Here is a 27076-nt window from a genome sequence, read left to right on the forward strand (position 1 = left end):
CTGAGGCAGTATGATTATCTTCAATTATGAAGGACAGGACATTAATCATTAACAGTGCACCACCGGCAAAGGCAGATAAATTAAGTAAGTACTAAGGTGACTTTCTGGGCTGTTCCTAAGGTGCAGGCCCTAGCAGCTAGACTGGTGCAACACCCACCCTAAGAATTAACTGGGTGTGTGACCAAGACCAGCCAAACCTAAGTTGCCTAGGTTTAGGGGAGGAAGAGAGCACATATGAACAGTATGTCTAGACAATTCTCCAAGGCCAGGACTTGCACCCCAGGCCCTGTGACAGGGCAAAGAATATCACAGTCAAGGCATCCTTTCATTCTCAACAGGCTGGGTTCATTTGCAAGTCATACAACAGCTATATTCTGCACAAAGGATAGGTGTCCTAGCCAGCCAACAGGAGCATCCTCAACAAAGGACACCCCCTAAAATACAGTAATTATAGAACTGTTTCAATGAGATCTAAGGCTGTATGTGAAAATGCTTCCAATGAAAATACTTCCAAAGTACTAGGAAGAAAGCAATGCATCCAGCCCTCACCCCGCCACACACACTAGGTGGGCAATTTCTTTCATCTTCAGGCACTTGTTCAAAATGGGCACTAATAGTTTAGCTATCTTAAATAAAAGTAGTATCCCACCGACCCTGGTGGCAATGACCCTTTCTATAGGAGTAAAAGTTCTGTGGATTGGTCAGTCATCTGCCCAACCACACCAGTCATCAATCAATAGATCAATCTCAAAAAGAGTATGTTGAGTAAAGGAAGTCAGACACAAAAGAATATATACTATATGATTCCAATTGTGTGAAGTTCTAAAACAGGCAAAATGAATCTACAGTGATAGAAATCAAAACAGCTGGTTTGGACAAGTGGAGGAGGACCATCTGATAAGGAACCCAAAGGAAATTTCTGGAGTAATTGAAATGTTCTGTGTGTTACATGTGGGTACAAATTTGTCAGAAATGATTGCACTCACACTAAAAATCTGTGCATTTCACTGTAAGTAATTTACACATCATTAAAATATAGGGAAAAAAGAATAGACAATCCTGGGGAGGGAGACAATGACGTAAAAATGAAAATGGCAATACTTCAATCCTCAAGGACTTTCCAAGGATGCGGGAGACACCATCGATCTGACAAGATCAAAGAGTGTGGGGAGGAAAGGATGTAGCTGCTGAACACATTTTATAGCATATATGCAGCCTCCTTTTTTCAAGCCCTGTTGACTAAAAAGTTTTTTTAAAAAAATCAGTTGAATGGGTAATCCTCAGTCTAAATTAACTGTTGAGATGGAGGAGGAAAAAGGGCAAATGTGGCTGTCACCAGACGATGAACACCAAGATTACAAACTGTGACGTCACTATTTTGGCATAGACCACTTTACAGATTGTGTCCCAAGAAGTTCAATTTTTAAGATAATCCATTGCACTGAGGTCACAAAGACTCATTAATCTTCTCTGTAATGCGCAATCTGGGTGGGGTCTGAGGATGATGAAAATATTCCCCCCACTGTCCTGGCCCAATACCCAAAACGCCCACATCACAAATTGCTTATGTAGAGATGGGACATTTAAGGATCCAGCACCCCACATCTTACCCACAGCCCAGCTCTAACCCATGACATTTGAAAATTTAGTCTTTCTTTTGCAGATTCTCCCTCAAAAGAGACCCTTTCTATCCTCCCACGAGCTTGCCAGCTTTATTTCCTACATCCTTAAAGCCACATCTTAACTAATAAATTCAACCCTCTTCCCAGAGACTGAATCTAGGCTATAAGACAACCCAAGTTCTCTTCTGCAGCCATTGTCTGTCAACCATGAAACCATCATGGCGGTGCCCTGTTTGAACCGTTCAGTCACCAAGCACCTAGTCAAGCCACTCACTTCATTACTCCCTCGGGTCACCCTGTTTCGATGCATACATAGCAAAAAACCAACCTGATGGATACAAACAAACACACTTCAGCCCAACAGAGGATCCAAAAACTTTTCAAAAATAAGAAATCACAAGCAATGAGGGGCAGAGCTGTGTATTTACCCTCTTCATGAAAAAAGAAAAAGGAAAAAAAATCAAACCTGAGAATAAATCCACCTGTGAGTTCCTATCTCTATTGAGGTCGCCAAAAATCCCTCCTCTTTATTTGCAAACAGTTCAGAAGCTACTGAAGGAAGTCAGCCAATAAACGTTTTTCAAACCAAGATTAATGGCCGATTTGTCATCTGGGAAGGGAAAGGTGAGCCTGCCTGCCTCTACAAAGGAAGCAAACGGGAGGAGGTGGGGCGGCTGATTTATGGGGTTGTGAGGAGGCTAATTAGAGCCTCCTGGAGGGAGATAAGAGGGACCAAAGGCATTTGGGAAAAGCAAAGTGAAAAGTGGGATGGACACAGGAGAGTACATAGAGCAAACAATGAGCTGGAAAGGGGAGGGGGTTGTAGAAATAAGCTCCAGAAGCAAAGCAGAGAGACTGAATGTGGATCCCAAGAAAATTGCATGTTGGGAAAGAAAAGGCCCATGTTCCTGCACCTCGGATAAGATCTGAAAACAAAGTCTTTGTGGTTTAATTCTGAACAGCTGCTCCCCGGCCCCCATGACTGCCTACAAGTTGCCAGCACACCCAGGGTCACCCAGCACACCCTCCATTTCCTTCCTATCTCAGGGTCCCCATGAAACAGCTTGCTCAGTGGCCCATAGGTTGGTTTGTTGAGCAGAAATTGTCATCCAAGACAGTTTCTTGGATTTTCAGTTGGAAGGTTTGCCCTCACATCAACCACGTTTGTGTCTCTCAGATGTCCTGATGCGAGGAGGAGCCATCAGAGACACAGGGGGGCTGAATCCAGGCCTGCAGAGAAGCAGGACAAGGAGGGAAGACCCTCCATGCAGCACACTCCTGAGAGAAACCCAGGCCAGACAGCGCTGCGATGGCCTCTGCCTGGAACTGGCATTGTGGCAGGGCAGGGTCTCCAGAGGTCAGGACCATGGAGTGTGTCTGGGAGGAGCAGTGGTGAGGAGGGGACAACATGCCTTACTTTCCCCAGAAGAGTTTCCTCTTTCCAGGACAGCTGCGGGCCATTTGCAGGGAGTATGTGCACATATGCGTGCAGGCCTATGTACGTACGCGCACGTCTGCAAGTGTCCCATTTCCTCTCATAGTCTTCCAATGATAAACCTAGGGACCTAACTACCTTTATTGAGATGTTGATTTATGTGTAGGAAACAGGCCCAAAGGCCCTCAAGCAACTGCCTAAAACACAGCCAGTAGTCTTTATCTCTCTTTCGTTTGAAAAATGAGAAAAAGAGAAGGCAGAGAAAGAGAGAAAGAAAGGTAAGGAGGGAGGGAGAGACAGAGAAAAAGAAAGAAAGGAAAAAGAGCGGAAGGAAGGAAGGAGATGGGAGGAAGGGAGAGAGGAAGAAAGAGAGGAGACAGACAGAGGAATAGCGAATCAAAGAAAGCAAGCAGGCAGCTGGTGCAAGAAATAAGTAAGTCTTTTCTCACATTTTCCTGTCTTTCAATAAATCACTGTAGCGGCCTGTGACAGCTCTCTGTTATCCCTAAATGCTCAAGCAAACAGCTTTTCTTTGAGGCTATTCAAGTGGCTGCCAGGGCGGCTGGAGCTGGGCAAGCAATGCGGGCCCTCAGACTGCTCCCCGTAATTCAGTTAGAAAAGCAAGCACGAAGTCAATATTCATTGCGCAGGGCAAGAATGGCCACAACACAATGAAATGGTAATGAGCCGGCTCACAAAGGAGACAAGCCGGATAATCAGTTTTTAAGGAGGTGCCGGGCACGCGAGGCTGCCAGGGCCTGGGCGTGCGGCTCAGGCATAGTGCCCGACCTGAGGGTCTGCCCTCAGCCCCCACCATCTGCAGCCACTGGCAGGAGGCTGGCTGGAAACCAAGAGAATCTAGCCAGACCCTCTTCCCCTGGCCACTCCTCTCCATTTTGCCATTTTGGGGCATCAAGGAGCCTAAATGTGAGGACAAAAAGCCATTTCACAGCCATGGCCTCTATGCTGGCTTTCGGATGAGTCAGGGCAAAGTCTGGCAGATGGGAAAATTGAAAATCCTGCAGCTGTACCTGCCATACTTGCTCATTACCTGACTAGATCAGGACACCTGAGCAGGAAGTCACCAAAATAATGAGAATTGAGGGGTGGAGTCAGACATTGGGTATTTGTGTATGTCAGTAGTTTCAAAGATACAAAGGAATTTATTTGGTTCACAAGATTTCCTTTAATACACCTTTCTTAGCAGTCAGATTTTTTGATCTCCTGAATAAAGCTGGAATAAAGAAGGGTCCAAGTAAGATGAAGCCATCAGATGAATGCCACGTGCGAGCTGCATTTAGACAGCCGTGGCCGTGGACTTGTTTAGTGACTAGTGTCCCTGGATTAGAAGAGAATTTTTTCTTCAACACTCCCAATGTGATTTCATCCTGTGTTTTCTACCCAGGTGTGTTTTGAAATTGGCCCACGCTTGGGCAGCTGTCAGGAGAGTTTCTGATCACTCTAGATAAATTTGTTGTCAACATCTTCCTCATCATTATCATCGTCGTTTATATTTGTACCTCTACTGATTTAAACTAATTTAGGTAATCTACAAAAATGCATACCAAAAAGAAGGTGATACACAATTTAAAATAAGGGGTGAAGGGAAGATAAAGGTAAGAGACGAAATGAAGCCCAAGGCCGTGCATCCTTGCAGAGCCGAGCCAGGACTTGGTTCTTGGCTTTCTGGTAACGAGCTCAAAAGGGGAAACATAATCCTTTAAGTCAGCGAATCTTAACCCAAGCCCAGACCTTCTGATATATGTGGCTGGGGGTGGGAGGCCCAAGCATCTGTATTTTTTAAAGCTGTCCTGTGAGATAAAAACAGACCAGTTGCTCAGGAGATAATCATTTATGATGCTCACAGGAAAGATGGTGTGTGTATGGGAGAGCAAAACCCCCTCAGCAATGCCTTTACAGTGAAAGACACAAAGATTGTCATATTAAGACATTAGGGGACCAGCCCCATGGCCGAGTGGTTGGGTTTGTGCACTCTGCTTTGGCGGCCCGGGGTTCAACAGTTTGGATCCTGGGCACGGACCTAGCACCACTCATCAAGCCATGCTGAGGTGGTGTCCCACATAGCAGAACTAGAAGGACCTACAACTTGAATATACAACTATGTACTGGGGGGATTTGGGGAGAAGAAGAAAAAAAAGATTGGCAACAGATGTTAGCTCAGGGCCAATCTTTAAAAATATTTTTTTAAAAAAAAGACGTGAATACAACACACGGAAACACACAAGAGACTGAGGAGGGAAGGGTACTCCAGGGACAAGAAACAGCAGGAGGAAAGAAAATGAAGCACATAGCAAGTCATGGAATGTTCAGTGGTTAGCAAAAACATAGATACATGAGCGGGGAATTCAGCATGTTGATAGAAAGGGAGTTGTGAAGCATCTTGAATGCCCTTCTCGAGGCATGAGGTTAAGAGCACAGAGTCCAACTGCCTCCATTCAAATCCCAACTCCCCCATTTACCAGCATGTGACAACTTGGGCACATTGCTAACCATCTTTTGGGCCTCATTTTCCTCGTCGGTAAAATGGGGGCAAGAAGAGTACCTACCTTGCAGAAATAAATGAGACATTCGATGTAAAGTGTTGAACATAGCATCTGATACATTAGCTATTATTATTTTATCGTTGTTATTGCTGGTACTGTTCTCTATGTAATAAGAACAAGGGAATAACATTATTTTCAGTGAATACCTTCTAGATGTACTCGTCTTTTCATATATTATCTTAATTTCATAACAACATAATTGAATAGGCATTGTTATTGTTATTTCCAATAAGGCAACTGAATCTGAGCTTAGCTGAGCACGGTGCCCAAGTTTACACAGCAAGAAAGTGGCCACACTGAGATTCGAACCCTGAAACTATCAAATATTCTAATGATAAACTGAGGCCAATTTACATAAAATGAAGGAAGCTTAAGTTTCAGGGACACCCTCCTCCACTTGTCCAGCCCCTTTCAAAGCTCTGAATCTAATTTTGCATTCACACTTTTGTATTCTTTTTCTTAAAGAGAGCCCCCAAATTCATGTAAGCTTAGAATCCACCTCGATGGTAATATTTGAATGACGTGGTATAATCAGAACTGTGTTCTAAAAAATGAACACGGTAACCAAGGATAAAGTGACAGGAGGAAGGCCAGGAGAAAATGTGTTTGGTGGGTAGAGATAAAGCGTTAAACATTAGCCACATGGCGCTTGAGAGCACCACAGACCAACCAGTTGGAGATGTCACAGAGATTTGTAAATATGGGTCAGGAGAGCAGGTGGCACAAGAGATTCAGAGCAGGAGTAATGGGTGGATGGAGATTGACACTAAGGAAGAAATTGTCATCCATGAAGACTGTTCTACAGCTGTGCTCCCCAATAGAGCAGCCACCAGCCACGTGTGCTACTGAAATTTCAATTGAGTAAAACATAAAATTCAGATCTTCAGCATCACACATCAAGCGCTCAATGGCCATGTGTCGTGAGCAGCTATGGTATTGGGCAGCACAGACACAGAACATCTCCACCACCACAGAAAGTTCTATTGGACAGTGCTAGTCCTGAAAGGCAATGGTTAAGGACACACTCAGAGGGAAATGTCCGAGGGACAAAGGGAGGAAGAGGACAGTGAATAAAGACTGCGAAAAGTGACCTACAGAATCAGGAGGAGAACCAGGACGCAGGGATCCCAGCATGAGAACTCCACACGAAGAGTTTGTTCACCAGCCCAGCAGTTAGCAAAAGAAGCAAGAACAAGCTCCCAGCGCAGAACTAACACACGTCCAGACCAGCTGCTCCAAACCCCCTGTCTCGGCGTGTTCTGGCTGCTGGAACAAAACGCCACAGACCCGGTGGCTTATGCACAACAGACATTTATTGCTCACAGTTCTGAAGGCTGGAAGTCTGAGATCGGAGTGCCAGCATGGTCAGATGAGGGCCCTCTTCCGGGTCACAGACCTCTCATTGTGTCCTCACAAGGCAGAAGGGGCTAGGGCACTCTCTGGGGCCTCTTTTCTAAGAGCGCTAATCCGATTCATGAGGGCTCCACCCTCAAGACCTAATCACCTCCCAAAGGCCCCACCTCCAACACCATCAGTTTCTGCTTTAGGATCCCAACATGTGAATTTCAGGGGGACACAAACTTCCAGACCATAGCACCCCTGCATTAGCGCTTCAGACCTTGAAAAGTCACCGTTTTCTTACAGCCCCAAACACACCCTGAACTTGGCCCTGCCCAGAAAGGAAACCTTGAGAAGGACAAATGACAACTGTAGTTAGAGAAGCCGATGCCCAGAGGCCTACTTTCCCTCCCGCCCTTGCGCAGCAGAAGCCTTTAAAACTGTACTTAAACGGGCCAGGCACACGCCTGTCCGTGCCAACACACACCTCTCCAACAGGTGGCTGCCTGCATACCTACGCAACTTCCTGTTTGCTTGTACAATTACCTACAGTTCACATAAGAATGCATGTTCTGAGCACAGCCTTCTCTGGGCCGCCCATGTATGTGCATATTTTGAAGGTGCAAATGAGGCGCCGAGCATCGTGTTTTAATGTAGCCCTAAGGGGTACATTATTCTGATCAGCACTAACATAGCCAACCTACATTAAGGCATCAACTTTAGGCCCCTCTAGAGGCAACAATGTTAAGCAAACAAATCCAGTTTCCCCATGCGCCTCACAGCTTTTCCTTTGCCCTTCACTCCCGTCTCCTCCTATGAAAGTACCACTGACTCCAAAGCTCCCACTTCATCCTAGAATCTCTCCAAATCCTTCCCCAGACTCCCGGCTCACATCCCTGGTGTTTACGTGGGTATCTGAGTCTGTCTCCTCTTCCTAATTACGACGTTGTCTTTCTAAACTTTGTCCACCCCGCAATACCATGCATCAACATTTTAAAATGCGTCCTAGCACACCTTCTCCCGGAATGAGTTACTCAGTCACAGAGTCTGTAATTGTGGCAGAGTCTAGCTAAGTGTTCAAAAGCTATTTTCCTTCCTCCTCCTAACACAGCTGAACCATACTTCCCAACCCCCCTTGTTGCTCTCTTCAGCCACGTGACCCGTTCTGGCCATTGGGAAGGGGGAAGAAGTGGTATGTATGACACCTCCAGATTGAGACGACTGGGAGATGTTCCTTCTACATATTTGCTCTCTCCCTTCATCTCCTGGCTGGAAACAGGAGACTCAGTGGAAGGCTCCATGGCCTTGAATGACACAGCAATTAAATGAAAGAAGCCTAGGTTCCTGAAAGACTGTGTGGAAGAGAGCCCCTCCCCTACCCCCCTTCTCACCTTTATTGGACTGTGATAAGGGGAAGAAATAAACCTTTATTGTGTTAAAACCCTGAGATTTGGGGTGTCTTTACTATAGCAATCAGCCTAGCCTGATGTGGTAAATGGATTGCAAAATTTGTCCCAATTATTTCCCGCCCATGCACCTGGGACTTTGCAGACTCTTCCATCAAGTGTTGGAATCTATTTTCCATCCCTTGAACCTAGGATTGGCCATGTGACTGGCTTTGGCAAACGAAACAGCAGAAGTGACAGTGTGCCATTTCCAAACCTAGCCCTCAAGAGACTTTGCATGCTTTTGCAGGCACATAAAAACTGGTTTGTAATTATTCTGTTAAACCCTGCCAATGAAAGGATGCTTCTCAAATCTCTAACGTTGCTCTTAAGAGTTTGTTCTCCTCAGAAATTTAGCCACTTCTCCCAACAAAATTTGGGAGAACTGTGTCAAGGTTTGTTTTGTAAACAGTTTCTTCATGGTCTTTGAAAAAGAAAAAGTCAACTTTAGCCCCCATCCTTTACAAATATCTCAGTCTCTACCAATAAAGGCTGGTGCTGTTTCAGAGCTAAGATTGACAATTATCTCTGTGGGTTCAAAGACGAGGAGGGAATTTGATGGTTCTAGGAGGTTCTATTTCATGTGTAGTCTGAAGGCATTGGATGGAAATCACAACAGGCCCTGAAGAGTAGTGATTTTCTCTGCGAAAATAACAGTCACGCCTAACAGCAACGTATCTTGATCCTTTGTGGAACGAACTAAGGTCTAACTATAAATAACATCTTCCGGTACATTCACACCTGAAAAAAACTGAAGCAGGTTTTTCTTAAAAGCCATGTGTTTGATTTAACATTGTTTCAATATTAGCTCACAACAACACCAAGCATTACCAGGCCGTTGTATTTATTTGAATTGCATTCAGTTTTTCCACTTCTTTGCAAGGTCTCCTTGAGCAGGCTATTTTTGGCTGAGTTTTTTCAGTGGTTCCACTCAAGGAAGTGCCCACTTGTTTTGAGTAGCACTTCTTGTCTGCAACAGTGCTTCTCAAACTTTAACATGCATACATATCCCCTGGAGATCTTGTTAAAATTCAGATTCCAATCTGGGGAATCTGTAGGGGAATCCCAGTAGGTCTGGGGCCAAGACTGAGATTCTGCATTTCTAACAAGCTCCCAAGCGATGTTGATGACGCTGGTCCATGGACCACACAAGAGTCCAGAGTGGACTTTTAGTATGCTGGATTTTCCAACACTTAAAATTTTACTCAGATGGAACACGATATAGCATGTGAAGATCAGGTCAGAAAACAGGCAGTGGTTTGCATCATACCTATAACACACCCTGTGTTCACTAGCCTGAACTCAGTCCTGTGCAATGCCAAAGGTGTCACCACCTAGCTGGTCATTTGCCGAGTGAAATCAAGATACTCATTTGTGTTGACACAGGAAGCAGCAGTCCTGGGATGTCTTCACACTCTAAATTCACATCTAAATTTCTTTCACAATCTAAAGAGGTTGGATTCCCTGCTTCATTCAGCAATTCTGTTTCCCTTTCTTGCCTATCCCTGTTACCAACCTGCCATCTTGATTACATATCAACTAGGCTGAATGACACTGGTGGCATTATCACCCAGTAGTTGCCCCAAGGAACTCAAAAGTGGGTTTGGAAGCATTTAACTGTTGTTCCAAATTGTGTGTTTCCTTCTGTTATGTTAAGGAGATGCAATCACCAACCACCCTGAACCAGCCCAAACCTCACCACAAGGGCTACGCCTATGACCTTTGCCTTAATTTTAATGCTAAGATCTCTCCAGGAGGATTAGGCCTTATTACCATAACCTGCAGTGCATGAGGATGTTTTTCAACTGATCCCGGGCAAGCAAATACCCACCTCTCCCTTTTGAATATTCATTCCCCATCTGATATAAATGTCCCTGCTTCCCTTTGTTTGGAGATGCCATGAGTCTGGAAATGATTCCTCACGGTCTCCTATTTGCTGCAAATATACTTTACTTTGTGAGACAACTTATTTCTGGTGGAGACTCTGTTTTAACTCGCCAGGAAGGAACCCACTTGGTTTCTGTAACAGTATCTACTGATCCAAGCACTCATGGTAGGATGTATACAAGTTGGATTTTCTTAATCCAGTTGTTTGGACCACCTTTCCACTTGATAGCAATCCCTACAGATGGGATTTGGAATTCTATTGGGCAGCACATAGAACTCATTTAGCAGGAGAGCAATTCTAAGAAGGTGTAGCCTCTGAGATTTGGTTGAAGCTCTTAAATAAAAATGTCTTTCAATTTCATGATCACAGTGTTTGGATCAAGTGTGTTTCTTTCGCCATTAGTCTTCCATCTCAGAAGGCTTATTCTTTATAGCTTGTTACAAAAAGTGTGGTTCATAGAATAATAGAAAGATCCATCAATTGAGTAATAGGAAACTAGGTTCTGGCTCCAATTCTGCCCCTTAATTAGCTGGATGAGCTTGCATAAGACATGTTATTTCCCTAAGCTTCATCACTATTAATTATAAATGTGTTCCAGCTCCAACTTTTCTCCCAGATCAGACACCTCTTGATCTGAAATGCCTCCAGACCAGAGGTTGCTCACAGCAAGTGACCCACGCAATGGGAACAGCCCTGCAACCACACCCACTTCTACACATAGATCCTTGGCCACCACATTTCAGGCAGGAAGGAGCCCCAGAACATCTTATGCCAGCTCCTTCATTTACCCCTAGAGGAAACCACGGTCCTGGGAGGCAAGTCAACTCCTTCAAGGTCACATGGCTGGTCAAGGGCAGAGCAGGGAATAGAACACAAGTCTCCTAACTCTCATCCAATGGTCTACATGACAACCTGTGAACTCAAGAAGCCAGGCTTTGAGAAGTCACATCAGGATTAAAAGTTACCCCTCTGTGCTGGTTGCCATGGAGCTCCCTACAGGACAGAAGGTTCACACCCAAGCAAGGCCACAAAAAGTAACACGCACTCAATCTTCTTCACATTTCCCTGCAGCCCTGGCACATAGGAAGGGCTTTATAAACATTTGTTGAATGAAAGAATGAGTGGCTCCTTACATTTTCTCTTATTTCAGAGATGTATTTGTAGGTTTGTAGAGTCTCAGCATGTATAGCAGGGCTTTGGTGCCCTTCTCAAATTCCCTCAGCATTTATCTCTATACCCAAAGGCTGCTCACTGCAAACTGAGACTCTCCGAACAAGGGTTTCTTTTCTGATCACAAGATCATGATCAGCCTCAGTGCAGGTCATCCCAGAAGTGCTGGAAAGTGAGCATCCCTACAGCAGCCCTCAATCGATGATGGATGAGGAGTTGGTGGATCAATACCCCAGCTCCCTCACCCCTTGGGTGGGACAACTCTGGAGCATGTTCCACAGTGTTCCAGAGTGCCTCTGCAGGCTCAGGCTCCAGCTGCCCACAATGGTAACTGGCTTGATATCGCCCCCTTTGTTTCTTCCAACCTTTTCCTATCTTACTTCTCTACTCCCCTGTCAGCTTTTCCTGGAATCACTACCCAAACAATCGATTTGTGGCAAAATCCTTGCTGTAGGATTTGCTTCTGGGGAATCCAAACCAAGGCACGGGGGTATCAACTTGGTGGAAATAGAGCTTTCAAGGTGTCCCTTAAATTCTTTTTGATATGACAATTGAATTTTTATCTGACTCTGGCATAGTTTGGGTTTCCCCAAAGGCAGGCCCTGAGATAAAACTTGGGTGCAGGTAGTTTATTTGGGAAGCATCCCAGGAAGCAGAAGTGAGAGAGGGCAGCAGGGAGACAAGGAAGAGAAAGAAAGTCAATACAAAGTGTGCCCATGAGTGGGCTGCTGTGGAACGTTGTGGGCACAACCCCACTGGGGAACCCCTGAGAGGCTGTATGAAACACACCTGAGAATTATGCATTGGGGGGCAAGTCGCTGGGTGTTGATTCACTAACACCCCTCCTGGGGGCGTTAGCTCACAAGTTTCCCAGCATGCCCTGCAAGTAGGCCAAACACATCCTGGTGGTCACAGAACATCCTCAGACAGCAACACTAGAAGCTCTCAGTGTTTAGTAGAACTGACTGCAAGGGACCTCCAGGAAAGGAACAGTATCTGCCATAGACTCTGTTTGCAGGATGTTTACCACATTGAAACGCTGTTTTGCTCAGGAAATGATCATCTTGCTATCCTCAGAGACTAATTTGAGCCCCCCTAGTTCTGAGCTTGCCGTGTTTGGGCTTCCTTGAAAGGTACCCCTGAATTCCATCAGTGCCTAACACAAAGCTTCTAGATAAACTGAAAAGCAGTTGGGATGAGAAATGGAACCAGTAGAAGAAAAATGATCCTGAAACCCGACTACCCTAGTCATGCAACAAACCAAACTAAAAATGCTTGGTGGCCATGTCAGTTCCAGGTCTGCCACATCTTCAACACACTCTCCCAGAGGCCAGGCAGCTGTCAGGCTCATGGGACTGCACCGGCCCTTTCTTTGATGACTCCCTGTTCAGTGTCACCGAGACGGCCTGATCAGGGGGGCCCAGAGGTCAAGGCACTATCAGGAGTAAGGTTTCTTAAGTGCCATGTGTGAATCACCATCTGACACTGTTTATAGATCAATTTAGCCCCTTATTGACCATGGGACAGAAGTTAAAAGCATTGCTTTTGGAACTCAGATGTGTTAACTTCTGAAGCGATGTTTGAATTAGGGTTAAGAAGGGCCCAAAGTTTTGATCTGCTGATTGAAGAGGAAAAAAAAGAAAAGAATAAAAGAGAGGAAATGGACTAAAAAAATTTTTTTCAGAAAGGAAATCAGATTATTTTGACTGAAACCAAGAGACCAGCTTGTAATGAGTTTATCAACCTTGGGGTTGACATGCGATAGCTACAGAAGCGTCTGAATTCTGCAGCTGCCAAAATGTGGATGATCTATTCAGATGCAACTGCTGGTCCTTGAAGTCACTCACTGAAACAAGTAACTTCCCTTTTCAATAGATCAAGGCCAGAAAGGGAGCATCCTTTGGATTCAGATTCAAAGCAATTCATAAAAGTCAAATAAAGCAACATCTCCTGCCTGAAAGTTGCCCATTAGTGATGGAATTGTTGCACAGTAAAAAGACACAGACAAACATTCCACAACTCACGTTGCTGGAATTTGGCACTCATTCCCTGAAATGTCTTTGAATTCATAACACAAAAGATTAGCAAGTAAATTTCCCACACTTGAGTAAATCACGTGATTCCATGCCTATAATCCAAGTGTTACACAGTAGGGTTGAGAATTTTTAACTGATGTATTTTTTATCTGCTTATGTGGCATAATGGGAAGCAGAGGCGATTAAGATAATTAGATACGAATGGGAAACAGCTCTTCTGATTAGAACCAAAGACTGAGCATGCTGGATATTCAACACATGGAAATTGACGTGTGTGGCATGTTATGAACTGACACAGCCACACTTCTGCAATGCGATGATAATTATTACATTAGTGATGACCATGAGGCATGACAAGGTGCTGGGGCCCCCTTTGTACAATTCAGAAAAGAGCAAATGACATTCAATAGGGTTGGAAAAGTTTAATAGACTCTATTGTGCTCTAATTCTTTTAAAATTTACAAAGTGAATTAAATATGGGTTAACTCTCTATTAAGCTATATGACTGGTGAACCAAAGACTCGCTAGAAAAGAGTTCGCTATGTAAATTACCAGCCCAGTAATAAATAGACCAGAATCCTAAGAAAATTAATGAGATGATGTCTGCAAGCAAAATAACTAGAAAGAAAAAGTACTGTGTTAATACGAACTAAGACGTATTTATAGGCAACTGAAAGGATGTTTTAAAACCTTTTTGGACTCTATTCAGAATATTAAGAAGTAATAAAGACCTAGATCTTTTAATAGCGTCTGAATTAAATGTAATGTGGGCACAGATATTTCACAGGATCGAGATGTTTTCTCAATATGGCTTCGTACAGTCTTTGTGTCTCTTATAAATCATGTCATCTAAAACTCTTAGTTCATTTTGAGCTCTGGAAATAAAAATCGCAACTTTCATGTAACTGTTCAATAAATATTTGTTAGACATCAACAATGGTGTCCTACCAAGATACACATCTGAAGAAGTCCACATGGCCCTACCTTACCCAGACGGCAGGGATGCTTTCCAAATGATCAGGTAAGGAGAGTGCCCAGATGGTCTAAACATGTTTAAGCGCATGTGCGTGTGTGGCAGGGTGAGAGAGGAGGTGGCATGTATATCATAGCAGAAGGGGCTGGAACTGATCCTCTTTCAGGTTCTAGAGTAGTCACTGTGGTTCAATGGTATGAAAATTTAGAACGTAGACTTTAATAGCTATCAGAACTGCATTCTCTGAGAGCCACTAAGCTGTTCATTCTTAGATTGTTTTGTCAAGAATTAATTATTGAGCACTTATTAAGTGCCAGGAACTACTCTAAGTGCTGGGATTACATTAGGAAATAAGGACTGGGTTCCCGCTACCTGGTGTTACAATCACAGTAAGTCTGAAAAATCTTTAGAAACAAGTAGAGCTTCTGATTCTTCTTTTTTCCCACCACATCTTCATGACACACAAAGACCTGATATTGAATAAAATGCTTCTACGGCAATCCCATTTGAACTAGGCTGAATTCTCTTCCAGGGAAAATCATGTGGGTTGAGACTTGAGGAAAGTGAATTGTCTCATCTGTAGCAAGAAAACTTGCCTATTTGAGTGAGGCCTTGGTAACTCCCCTCTGTGCTTTAACTGATCTGTCTCAAAAACCAAGGTTAAAATGGCTTTTATTAGCGTTTCAGAGTCAGCGTTTTGAGACGAACTGTTGGGCCTGGGGCAAAATGACATGTACCAGGAGTAGCTGTTGAACCTGCCAGCCAAACACAGAATTTGCTGTTCCTGAATTTCACCCCACTTCTTGGCCTATTGAACCATTCTGCCTGCACTATCTTTTATCTCCTGGAAGGAAGCTTAGTTCCTTCATATTTCAAGAGGCCTACCCATACAAAAGTTAAAAAGACTCTGTAGGTGCACAGGCCCTCCTTGGGGAGGTAAACACAAAGAGGTAAAATAAGAATGTTGGACTAGGCGACATCTAAAGGTTCTGTCTTGGGATAAAAAATCTGCAATTCAATGAACTTATTAATCATCTACTTTTAGCAAGCTTTAGACCCTGTGCCAGTTACACAGATACATAAGACTCTGCCCTCAACAACCTCCTATAGAAATCTAAAAATGTGAGATGATACATCAAAGACAAAAAAGAAATGTAAGATGAAAATGTTATAAAAGAAAGGGAGAAGAAAAGGAAGAGAAATTATAAAAGGTAATGGTTCTCTCACACCAGGAAAACAAGTAGCTTGTTTACACCAAACTCTGCCATGTATTTATTCCTTGTGAGAAAATTAGCTCTTTGAAGTCACTGGGTACAGCAGACGTGCTTCTCTCGGCCCACCTGAGTTCACCTGCACTGGCAGTGGCCAGTTTTCATGCAGGCTGGCAGCTTCCCACTCAAGAGCAGGCGTCTCCTCGCTTCTCAGCATAATGGCTTTCTCTAGCACCCTAAGCATTTGCTCAGCCCCCGCACAGGGCAACCCAGAAGCACTAGAGGGTTAACAGCTCCAGGGCAATCCTCAACCAATGAGAGACGGGAGTTGATGATGCAGACCCAGGTTCCCTGGCATTGGGAGGTATGTTCCACATGTCTCCCAGTTGGGTCCCCAGCAGGATGGAGCCCCAGTGACCCACAGCAGTAACAGGCTCACTAACACAGCCTGTATTGGCTTTCTCCCTTCTCTGTCTCACTCTCCCTACTCCCTCGCCGTGCTTTCTGGGATCACCTTCCAAATAAACCACCTGCCTCAGGGTCTGCTGGTAGGGAAACCCAAACCCAGACAAAGGAAAGCAGTAATTTACCAACAGTTATTACTGGCCAAGTTTCCATCATCTCATCCTCATGTTTCCTCCTATAAAAGTCATTTTCTTCCTTCGTCAGCCCTCAATGATAAAACCTCAGCCCAAAGTCAGCATTATCTACAGAAAAAGTCGTGGAGTCTTGGCTGTCCCCTGAAATTCCTTTAACTTTCCTATAGACCTTCTTTTCTACCTTAATCATCTCTCTTATTCTGCTTTCCCAGTCCCCTCTTCCAGGTGCATCTCAGTATTTTAATGTAAAGTGAAATGCTAAGTGTCATATAGAAAATGGAGAAGTTTGGAATGATTATGCTGAAACATTTTTTCCCAAAATTGATGTGGTTTCCAATGATACTGAGTAATAAAAACAGCAGCAAGTAATATCATGGTTTCTTCTCATATTAGCCACTTTCTCTTTCCCAACTTGTCTTCACAAAGCTCCTTTTCCCTGTTTCGACACTTAAGGTTGACATGAATGCCTTACTCGGATTCAGCTCCCCAGTAGCATCAATAATATCAGCTAACATTTATTGAAAGTTTAACAGCACTTTAAGTCAAGTAACAACTTTCTCAGCATTCCTATTGTCTTCACCTCATCTAACAGATGAGGAAACTGAAGCAAAGTACCTTGTCGAAGGACATCCAGCTTCCAAGTGGCAAAAGTGGAATGTAAACTGAGGCAGTCTAGCTGATAACAGATGCTTCATTCCCATATTTAGTGGCCTCCCCTCAGGTAATGCTTATTGCTAGACAAATAAAAGCCTCCAGACCCTTGAATTATAGCTTTATTGTCTCAGAGGATAAAAGAAAGGGAAGACTGAATTGAAATAAAACAGCTCAAACCAGCATGGAGGGAAGAAAAGCTGGTTTGGACTGAGCTACTCCCTATAAATTACCACAGTTGCGAAGGGCGTAACTAGGTCTGTTTCAGGTCCGTTTGGGAAACGTGGTGAATATCGGCAAAGACACCCCAACCTGGGTTACGATGGCATCTTTAGCTAGATGTTATTAACAGTAAAGGCAACAACTCCCAGCTCAAGCTCCTCCAATGACCTCTGAAATCGTTGTGCTACCCCAAGCTTTGTGCTCTGGTCACTATTTCAGCTGTGTGGTATTTTGAAGAGCTGAAAGGACAGAGGCAGTTCTAGAGCAGAATCCACGTGATCACACCTCAGCGTTCAGTCCCCATGTCTCTAATCAAGCCCAAACGCCAAATCCTGTTTTAAAAATATATACACATTACGCCAGATTGCCTCTGTGGAAGCCACAATCTGTTTAGACTCATACAAGAAAATTGGCATTTGTCGAATTTAAAATGTAAGAAAAAATCCTTAATTACCACCTTGCTGGCATCAAATGGTGTAACTGTGGAATTTTTCCATCCTGACTTGCTTTGGGGTTAGCTAGTAAGGGTGTTAATTCACTTGTTATTTGCGTAACTAATCATTTCCAAGGCAGCTGTTAGTAATCCTGATTGCCTGCCTTCAGAAGAGATAAAAGAACGTGGGGAGAACTAGCGTAGATTTGGTTGAGTTTTTTGCAGATCTGCTTATACTTGTGTGTAACTGCTTCAAAACAAAAATGCAGGGCTCTGTATACATGCAATCATGGTAATGAGCAGAGAAGGAGAAAGAATGGAGAAAGACTAGGCCATGCTTACAATGTTTTACTCTTTAAGGAAGACAAAGAATGTCCACGACGTGACTGAATATCTGCCCCATGAGTGGGGCATCACTGCCGATGGCTGGAATATTTTTAAGGGAGGAAGGTATTCAAAATCCGCATCTGTACTCAGCAGTCTGCTGATCCTCTCATGGTGGGTGGCAAAAGTTGACAAAGAACCTGAGTCATTGAATAATTTTTGTTTGACAGTTCTGTAGGATCCTCTTCATGTGCATGAGGTTTATCCGCATAGTTCGATATAAACAAAAAGCTACAAGCACTTGAACTTAACAAGAAAAAAATATAAGCCCCTAGTTCTCCCGTTCAAATATCGCTTTCCCCATCTCTACAAATACAAACAGCTTCACATTAAGGAAAGTGAAGCTTCCCCATTCATTGCTCATGCATGGCACCATACACCTGTCATTATTCAACTCTTGGTTTACAAATATGCCACAGGACATTTGACAAGCTCAGAGCAAGCCATTTTGTTGATGGGAACGTTGAATTGCCTCTCCTTGTTTACTTCCAAGAATAGAGTGGCTCCATAAACAAGACCGGCTGGGAACACATGCAAATTTCCAATCAACACCTGTCTTTGAAAATTCACACGGTCTCTTGTCAATAGTCCAATTTACAGGGTATCAGGTTCCCACTTACCTTTGTTCACATCTAGTAATTAGCCAGAAAGACAATCTGTCAGTACTCCCACTGCTGTGTAGGGGAGGAAGCACCAAGTGCAGGTAGCTCTTAACCTTGCTCTTAAGTGCCATTGAGAATACTCCTCTTACACACCTCTGGGTGATGACGGTTCTACCAAAAAACAAAAGAATTGTTTCTTTTCTCAGTCTGCTTTTGAACTATAATTGGTTTTCCTGGTGTCATGACTTTCACCAAAAAATAATGACAATCCTTATGTAGTGTAATTATTCTTGTATCTATATGACATCTCTGCCTTCCATAAGCTCGAAGCACTTTCATAAGCATTAGCCCTATCTTCGCTTCCATCGTCACTGAGGTAGACAGAGACATATACGCAATCCTCATGTACAGGACAGGAACACAGAAACACTCTGAGGTTAAGTCAGTCGTCTGAGGTTGCACGATCCAGTTAATGATGAAGCTAGAGCTCTCTGCATTCATTTACTGTGCTGCTTTCGCTTCTCCCACTAAGATTCTAAAACACATACATAAATTAATCTGACACTTCTCTGAAATGCAGAATAATAATGGTTACTTAAGGCAGAAATAATATTTTACACTCTTACCATCTCATAACAATGCATATTGTTTAAGGGCCTTAAAAAATGTCCAGACCCCTTATTTCTAGATGAGTAACAAGTACAACTTGGAGGCTTACCACCAGTAGATATGTAGGGCAGGGTTGAGAGAGAGCAGAAGAAGGGGTAGAGGTACAAGTTTCCAGAGTGGTACCTCCAGCCTCTCTAAAGAAGGCCACTAAGCATATACTAACTATTAGAATTCAGGGACCATGCCAGACACTCTATGCCCGATCTCTCATTCAATCCTACATCAACCCGTAAGGAAGGTAACAGCCTCCCCCCTTTAGAAATGAGGAAAGTGAAAGTTGAGAGGTTAAGTTACTTGAAGAAGGACTCCAGCCAGGAAGTGGAAAACTCTAGGCGGTCTCACAAAGGAGATGACCTGCTCTGCCTAGAAGTCCTTAGAAAATAATCGGCCTTCAATTGTGAGTAAGGCAGAATGATGGGTCCAGATAAGCGACCTTGAGTGCATATATTAAGTTGAATCATAGGAAATTGCTGATAGTCACCTGCTTTCAACCTACAAAAACAGATAATTCATATGACTCAAACTATTACTTTGGGGGTCCCTGAGATGTAACTGGGGGAAAAAAATTCTCAAAAGTATTAATACTAAGGGTAAAGTCAGACATTGCCTTTGAAAGCACAACCGAGGACTTTAGATGAAAAGGAAGGCTGGATGGAGAATTGTAATTCAAAAAATGCAGCAGTTCATATTAAGCTTAGAGAGAAAGGGTGTGTTCCCACCACTGGAGCAGAAACTTCCTTTCCCAAGCCCTTCTAGGATTTTGCCCTTCCCATTCATCCTTTCCGATCAAATTCATCCTTTAGGTAAACACAAGAGGGATTAGAGACCTTTAATTGGCTTTGAGGAAGAAACGGTAATCTGAGATGCCTGGGCAGGAACTATCTTGTGTCTTGTGGGAGAGAAGCAGGGAGAAAAGAGGAAAGGAAATAATCTGCAGCTTGACAGGCTGTTCCCAGCCAAAGAAGAGAGCATTCAAGAACACACAAGATTGTTAAACCATTCGCCCAAATTTGGCCTTGAGCTATGAGCATGCCATCTTGGATTTCTTCTTCCATCACAGCTCTTCCTGTGTGAAGTAGAGAAGGTCAACGGCTTCCCAGAGTCCAGATCAGTGATATTCACACTTTAGCATGCATCAGTATCACCTGAGGTCTTGAGGGGGGTAGAGTAGGGGACCCCACCCCCAGAGATTCTGATTGATTAGGTCTGCCATGGGTCCTAACAAGTTCCCAGGTGATGCTGATGCTGATGGTCCAAGGAGCACATTTGAAGAACCACTAGCCTAACTTCCAGCTATGTGCAGTTGCACTGCATCTTCCTGTCATGCAATGCAATTACCTGGGCCATACCTGCATATATGGAAGCCACACACGATACAAGGAGGATAAACCACAGAGACGGTGTTGCCCAAGGGATTGTGACAATAGGCGCCATAATAGGCTTTGGTGCAAACCAAGTTGCAACACAGCTGACTCTGTGGGATTTGTATTAATAATAAAATCTGACAATGACTGACTACTTCATATGTGCGAGGCAGTAAGTCAAGTCTCCATCCATATTATCTCTGAGATAAATATATTGATATTACCCCTGTGTTATAAGTGTAGACTCTGAGCCCCATTGGGTTAAGTCTGTAGTCACTCTCCCAGAGAAAGGGGGAGCTGGATCTAGAACCCGTGACTCTCTGACTTAACCACAAGACATTGTCCTTCCTGAACTGCAGAAACACGAGATCAGGAAACGAGGGGTCCGCCTCCTGTGTTCTTTGACAAAGAAACAAATATGGGTGAATGGGAAGCCATAGCTCTTTCTTTGCTCTACTTTCTCACATCTTCTCTGGGTAATGCAAACGTTCCCCTCCAGCCCACTTTCTCCTGAACCTTACCTGCTAACACATGAAAATGCTTCCTGCATTAAAGTGCAGGAGACTGGCGAAGGGGTGCCCTGCTACCAGAGGTGGTGTCTTAAATTTACTTATCTTCTTCTGTTGAAACAAACACCTAATTCCTCATGGGAACATCCTTGGTGTTTGGGGACTCTGGCCCCAGAAATGTTATCATGGTTTGGGGCTCCAAGGGGAGTTGATTGCAAGAGGTGCAACACCTTAAACAGACAATCTTCTTGATTTTATGACACCCAATTCTTGCATTGTCTATTCTATCTCTTTGATGTTGGGGGGCAGGAGGTGGGAGAATGGAGCTGCAGACATACCAGGCTCTTATCAGAACAGAGGATTGCTTCATTGTTACTGCTCTGGCTTTGATGTGCTACTTAACTAGTCTCATAACTTGTTCCTTCACCCTGTAGTTCCTACTTTATAGCTTAATCCTGGACCTAGCTTCCAGAGGCTGCTTGCCTGGGGCTACAAGCTCCTAGGGCAGGAGTTGATGGAGGTTCCCCATAGGAAGATGCTGAGCTTTTCCCAGGAGCTGGGCATTTGGCATACCAAGTTCAGGTGCGACCTCCTAGACCATATCAGTGGCTAGGGACAGATCTTCTGGAATACTTGCCACACAATGGCCAATCACCTTGGAGTCACTAGGTTCAGCAGAGTGATGTTGGATCGTACTTCTGCCCTGACTCATCCCTTTGTTTTACTGGACTAAAATACACAGACGTGTGGCCACATATCTCCTTCCGGTGACACAGATCCTACTTTCGCTAGTAATGCATTAGGCCCAAACCAATTACCCTTCGTACTGACCATTTTCAAACCTGTTCAAATATTTCCACATCAAAATTTCACATACTGGGGCCAGCGCGGTGGTGCAGCAGTTAAGTTCACACGTTCTGCTTTGGCGACCCAGGTTCACTGGTTCGGATCCCGGGTGTGGACATTCCCACTGCTTGGCAAGCCATTCTGTGGCAGGCGTCCCATATACAAAGTAGAGGAAGATGGGCACGGATGTTAGCTCAGGGCCGGTCTTCCTCAGCAAAAAGAGGAGGATTGGCAGCAGATGATAGCTCAGGGCTAATCTTCCTCCTCCTCCTCAAAAGAAAAATTTCACATACACTTTGACCTATAAATGACATTTCTAGATATTTATTCTACAGATATACTTGCACGTATGCAAAATGAGGTATAACAGAACCGCCTGTAATAACAAAATGTTGGAAAAAAATCTAATCCACAGGTAAGGAACCAGCTAAAAAATTATAAGTAATCCATACAATGGAAGAATATGCAATCATTAAGAAGGATGAGGCAATCTACCTGTACTGATATGAAACAAATCACCAAAAGGTACTGTTAGAGGAAAAAGACAAAAATAGAGAATTTTATATATAATATGGCCCCATTTGGGTGGAAAAAAAGAAAAGGATATATGTATACACACACACACATATGTGTCTATATGTGTGTGTGTGTGTGTGTGTATGTATATGATGGAAATAGAATATGTTTCCGGAATATCTCTGGAAGGAATCATAAGAAACTAGTAGGGTCGTTAATTGCTTCAGCATTGATATTAGATGATATGACCTAAGTGTTGTGGCATTTACTCATCCTCCCTTGGGGGACCTGGAGTTGATTTTGGACATCATTCCATGCAGCCTGAGGTAGATTCAAAACAGACAGGGAGTGATATGGAGCAAATCTCACATTTATCCTTGCCTCCTCCCTGCCACACATGGAAGACCTCCACCCCTCCCCAGGGTCCACGCCCGCCAGGGACGCCTCTGACCTCCACACCATCCCCTCCAGCTTCTATCAGTCCCCAGTTCAATATTCTACTGCAGAATTTTCCTACAGACACTGCTGGCTTTTAAAAAAAAGAAGAAGGGCCCGGCCCCGTGGCCGAGTGGTTAAGTTTGCTCGCTCTGCTTCAGCAGCCCAGGGTTTCGTGGGTTCGGATCCTGGGCGCAGACATGGCACCACCCATCAGGCCATGCTGAGGCGGCGTCCCACATGCCACAACTGAAAGGCCCTACAACTAAAAATATGCAGCTGTGTACTGGGGTGATTTGGGGAGAATAAAGCAGAAAGAAAGAAAAAAAAGATTGGCAACAGTTGTTAGCTCAGGTGCCAATCTTTAAAGGGGCTGGCCCCGTGGCCGAGTGGTTAAGTTCGCGCGCTCCGCTGCAGACAGCCCAGTGTTTCGTTGGTTCGAATCCTGGGCGCAGAAATGGCACTGCTCATCAAACCACACTGAGGCAGCATCCCACATGCCACAACTAGAAGGACCCACAATGAAGAATGTGCAACTATGTACTGGGGGGCTTTGGGAGGAAAAAGAAAAAAAAAAAAAATTAAAAAAAAAAAAGAAGAAGGGAGATGTAGATACAGTCAAGCAAAAATGCAAAATCCCAGAGGACTTTGGGACACGCGTGCAAAAGAAGGCAGGACCCTCACGTGAATGCAGTTGGACGGAAGGAACATGCAATGGCCGCATTTCCTAAACTGTGGAGTTGCTGGAGACCTTGTACTTCTGGGAACAAAATCTTCAGGAAAATACAGCAAGCCTATAATATTTTCTTTAAATAAAGTAATATTTCTCAAAACGTGCTTCTTAAATCGCGTGCACTCCCCACAGATTCTCTGCATACAGGTATTCAAACCCAGGCCCCAGGTATGTTCCTTCGCTTTTTTCACTGTTTGCCTGCTGGGTGCGTAGATACAGCACCATTTGTTGGTGCACCACTCTGAATTTAGCAGGCACCAAAATCACAGTTCTTTTAGAACCAGAAGGGAAACTAGAAATTGCAACTCAGGGAAGTAAAGGGATTTGCCCAGGGTCCTGTAATAGCATCGTGAGATGCAGAATCTTTGAATCTTTCTCTCATAAAACTTCTACTGGTCTCTCTCTACTGGCTCCTTTGCTCCAGCAGGTAAGTAAACTCGTATTTCCCTCCTAACCCTCCCTCACCTGTTACCTACAACCTCTTTTAAGCCACTGTCTTCTATGTCTTCTCTCCAACAAGCTTCTGGATTGTTCCATCTACACTCACTGTCTCCTCTTCCTTTGCCAGTCTCCTTACCCTGCTACTCAGTTTCCACCCCCACCAGTCCACAGAAATTCTCTCCCTAAGAGCACCTGTGACCTGTCATCAGCAAACCTTATAATAAAGCCATTTTTGTCCTTATCATAAGAATCTCTCTGCATACATGACACCCTTAGCACTTGCTCCTTCACTGTGTTCCACAAATGCGCTTGCTCCTGGTTCTCCTTCCACCTCTTACTGCTCCCTCACATTCTCTCCTTGGCAGAATCCTCCTCCTAACCCCACTCTTGGAATGCTTGTTCTCTGTCTCCCTCTTGTCTTACGAAACACAATTTCCTGGGCTCATTTATTCCTATTCATTTTATTACCACCTAGGCACCAATGGCTTCCAAATGTCTTATCTTCAACTTTAGTTCTTTCAATGATCTGGAACCCAACCTCCAACTTCTTATGGACTATTATAAGAGGAATACCATTCCTCAGGCACATCAAATTCCGCATGTGCAAAAGTCTGAATGCATCATCTTTCTTCTCCCCCAACCCCACTAGTGGATTCCCTATTTTGACAGACAGTAACGTCACCCTCCTAGTCACCGAAGGCTGGAGTCATAGAGTCATCTTTAACTGGCACTTCTTCATAAATCTCAAATCCCATCAATCACTAAATCTTGATGCCTCCATCTCTGAAACACCTTTCTAATCTCTGCCATTTTCTCCATTCCCAGGGCCATTATCTTAGTGTAGGTCATTACTACTGCTCAATATTCTATCGCAGTAATGCCTTGGCTGCTGTGCCTGCCTCCAATCTCTGTCCCTTCTAACCCCTGCCATTCAATAACTCTGCCTTTTTTGTCGAAGTCTCTTTGATGACTCAGAGTAAACTTGAGATAAGAGTCTAAGCTCCTTACATGATCTACAAGATTCTCCTGATCTTCCCTTTCCTACTTTTCCAGCTTCATCTGCTTCTCCCCCACCTCCATCTATACTCATTATCCCCCAAAGTCCCAACGTACACCCCACCATCCTGTGTGAAATGTCCTATTGTTTCTGCCTGTCATGCCCTCACCTACCTCGTCCACCTGCCTGACTTCTATCCATTCTGCAAACTCAGCTCAATGATACCTTCCTCTGGAGCTCTCATCATAGTCTTCCCCGAACCAATTCCAGCAGAGTTAGCTATTGTCTGTCTCTACCTCCGTGATCCCCTGTGCTTCCTTTTATTTTTAATTTTTCACTCTGCACTAAAAATTAGGGAAACTTCTTTCTTTTTCAATTTATCTTTTCTCTTACAATTGTAGCTCCTTGAGTATAGGGACTATTTTCACTTCTCTTTCTATCCCTAAGGGCTATGTAACGTCTATCACCCAATTACCCAGTTCCTGATAAATTATTAAAGATTATGATGTTATTCTTCTGGATTCTAGAACAGTATTCTTTATACTACACCTAAAATAATAATGGATGGATTGATTAAGAGAGAGATCTCAACAGTCAACTGTGATCTGTAAAACATGAGATTGGTTTTCGCGCTCTACAGAAATGTTAACTGGGGCTGGCCCCGTGGCCGAGTGGTTAAGTTCGCGTGGTCCGCTGCAGGCGGCCCAGTGTTTCGTTGGTTCGAATCCTGGGCACGGACATGGCACTGCTCATCAAACCACGCTGAGGCAGCGTCCCACATGCCACAACTAGAAGGACCCACAATGAAGAATATACAACTATGTACTGGGGGGCTTTGGGGAGAATAAGGAAAAAAAATAAAATCTTAAAAAAAAAAAAAGAAATGTTAACTATACAAATCTCCCATGTTTCTAAAGACCTGAAGCTGGAACTGTGTTCCAAGAACTGATTTAATTATTATTTCATTGTACCCTAAGAATTAGGTTATTCATTCAAGTATTTATATATATTGACTTCTTATTCTTTGTTAAAGCTGGAGATGCCCCTTCTACCTAGATGAAATTGCTGAGGTTAGTTTCAGGGATGACATCTTTAAAAGTTCTCAGATTTTTTTTTTTTGAGGAAGATTAGGCCTGAGCTAACACCCACCACCAATCCTCCTCTTTTTGCTGAGGGAGACTGGCCCTGAGCTAACATCCATGCCCATCTTCCTCTACTTTATATGTGGGACTCCTGCCACAGCATGGCTTGACACGTGGTGTGTAGGTCCACACGCAGGATCTGAACCGGCTAACCCCGGGCCGCCATAGTGGAACAGGCAAACTTAACCGCTGCGCCACCAGTCTGGTCCCAACAGTTCTTACTTTGATTGCAATTTGTAACAACTACTGCACTTCTAAGAGTCTGATGGTTCTCATCAGCAGAATTCCTCAGCTGACTGAGGGTTTGTCCAGAAATACCCCTGTCCTTGAGAACACCCTCAACTGTCTGTCAAGACACAGAAGAAACACTTTGAATAGATCTCTCATTCCACACCATCCCATCTCCTTCCACTCTCCTTCATTTGATGATGAAATGTGGGAGTCAGCCAGCCTGATAAATCATGTTTAGATTTGCTGGAAGTTTGCCACATTTTCATTTCCAGATGTTATTCCACTGGACCAATTTATAGGGGAGACTGCTTTAGAGTAAGATATTTGGGGGCCTAAATAATGAATCCCATCCAAATACAGACCAAGATGAAATCATATTATAGCAAACTTAATCGTGAAACAAGTAGAAATTGCCTGCAAAGAGCCTGCTGAGCTCCAGAAATTAATTTGTACACAGATTTGTTTCGAACTGAAAGTTTATTTTCCCAAAGAAGCTAAGTCACACATCATGAATTCCTTCTCCAGCCTGCTTTTAATGGGTATTTAATGCTCCTTCCATTCAACTCTGATAGAATTGAAGAATTCGTCTGCCACATCCAACACCATGTATGTGAGCAACA

This window comes from Equus caballus, chromosome 22, assembly GCF_041296265.1.
Source record: "Equus caballus isolate H_3958 breed thoroughbred chromosome 22, TB-T2T, whole genome shotgun sequence".
NCBI classification, from domain to species: domain Eukaryota; kingdom Metazoa; phylum Chordata; class Mammalia; order Perissodactyla; family Equidae; genus Equus; species Equus caballus.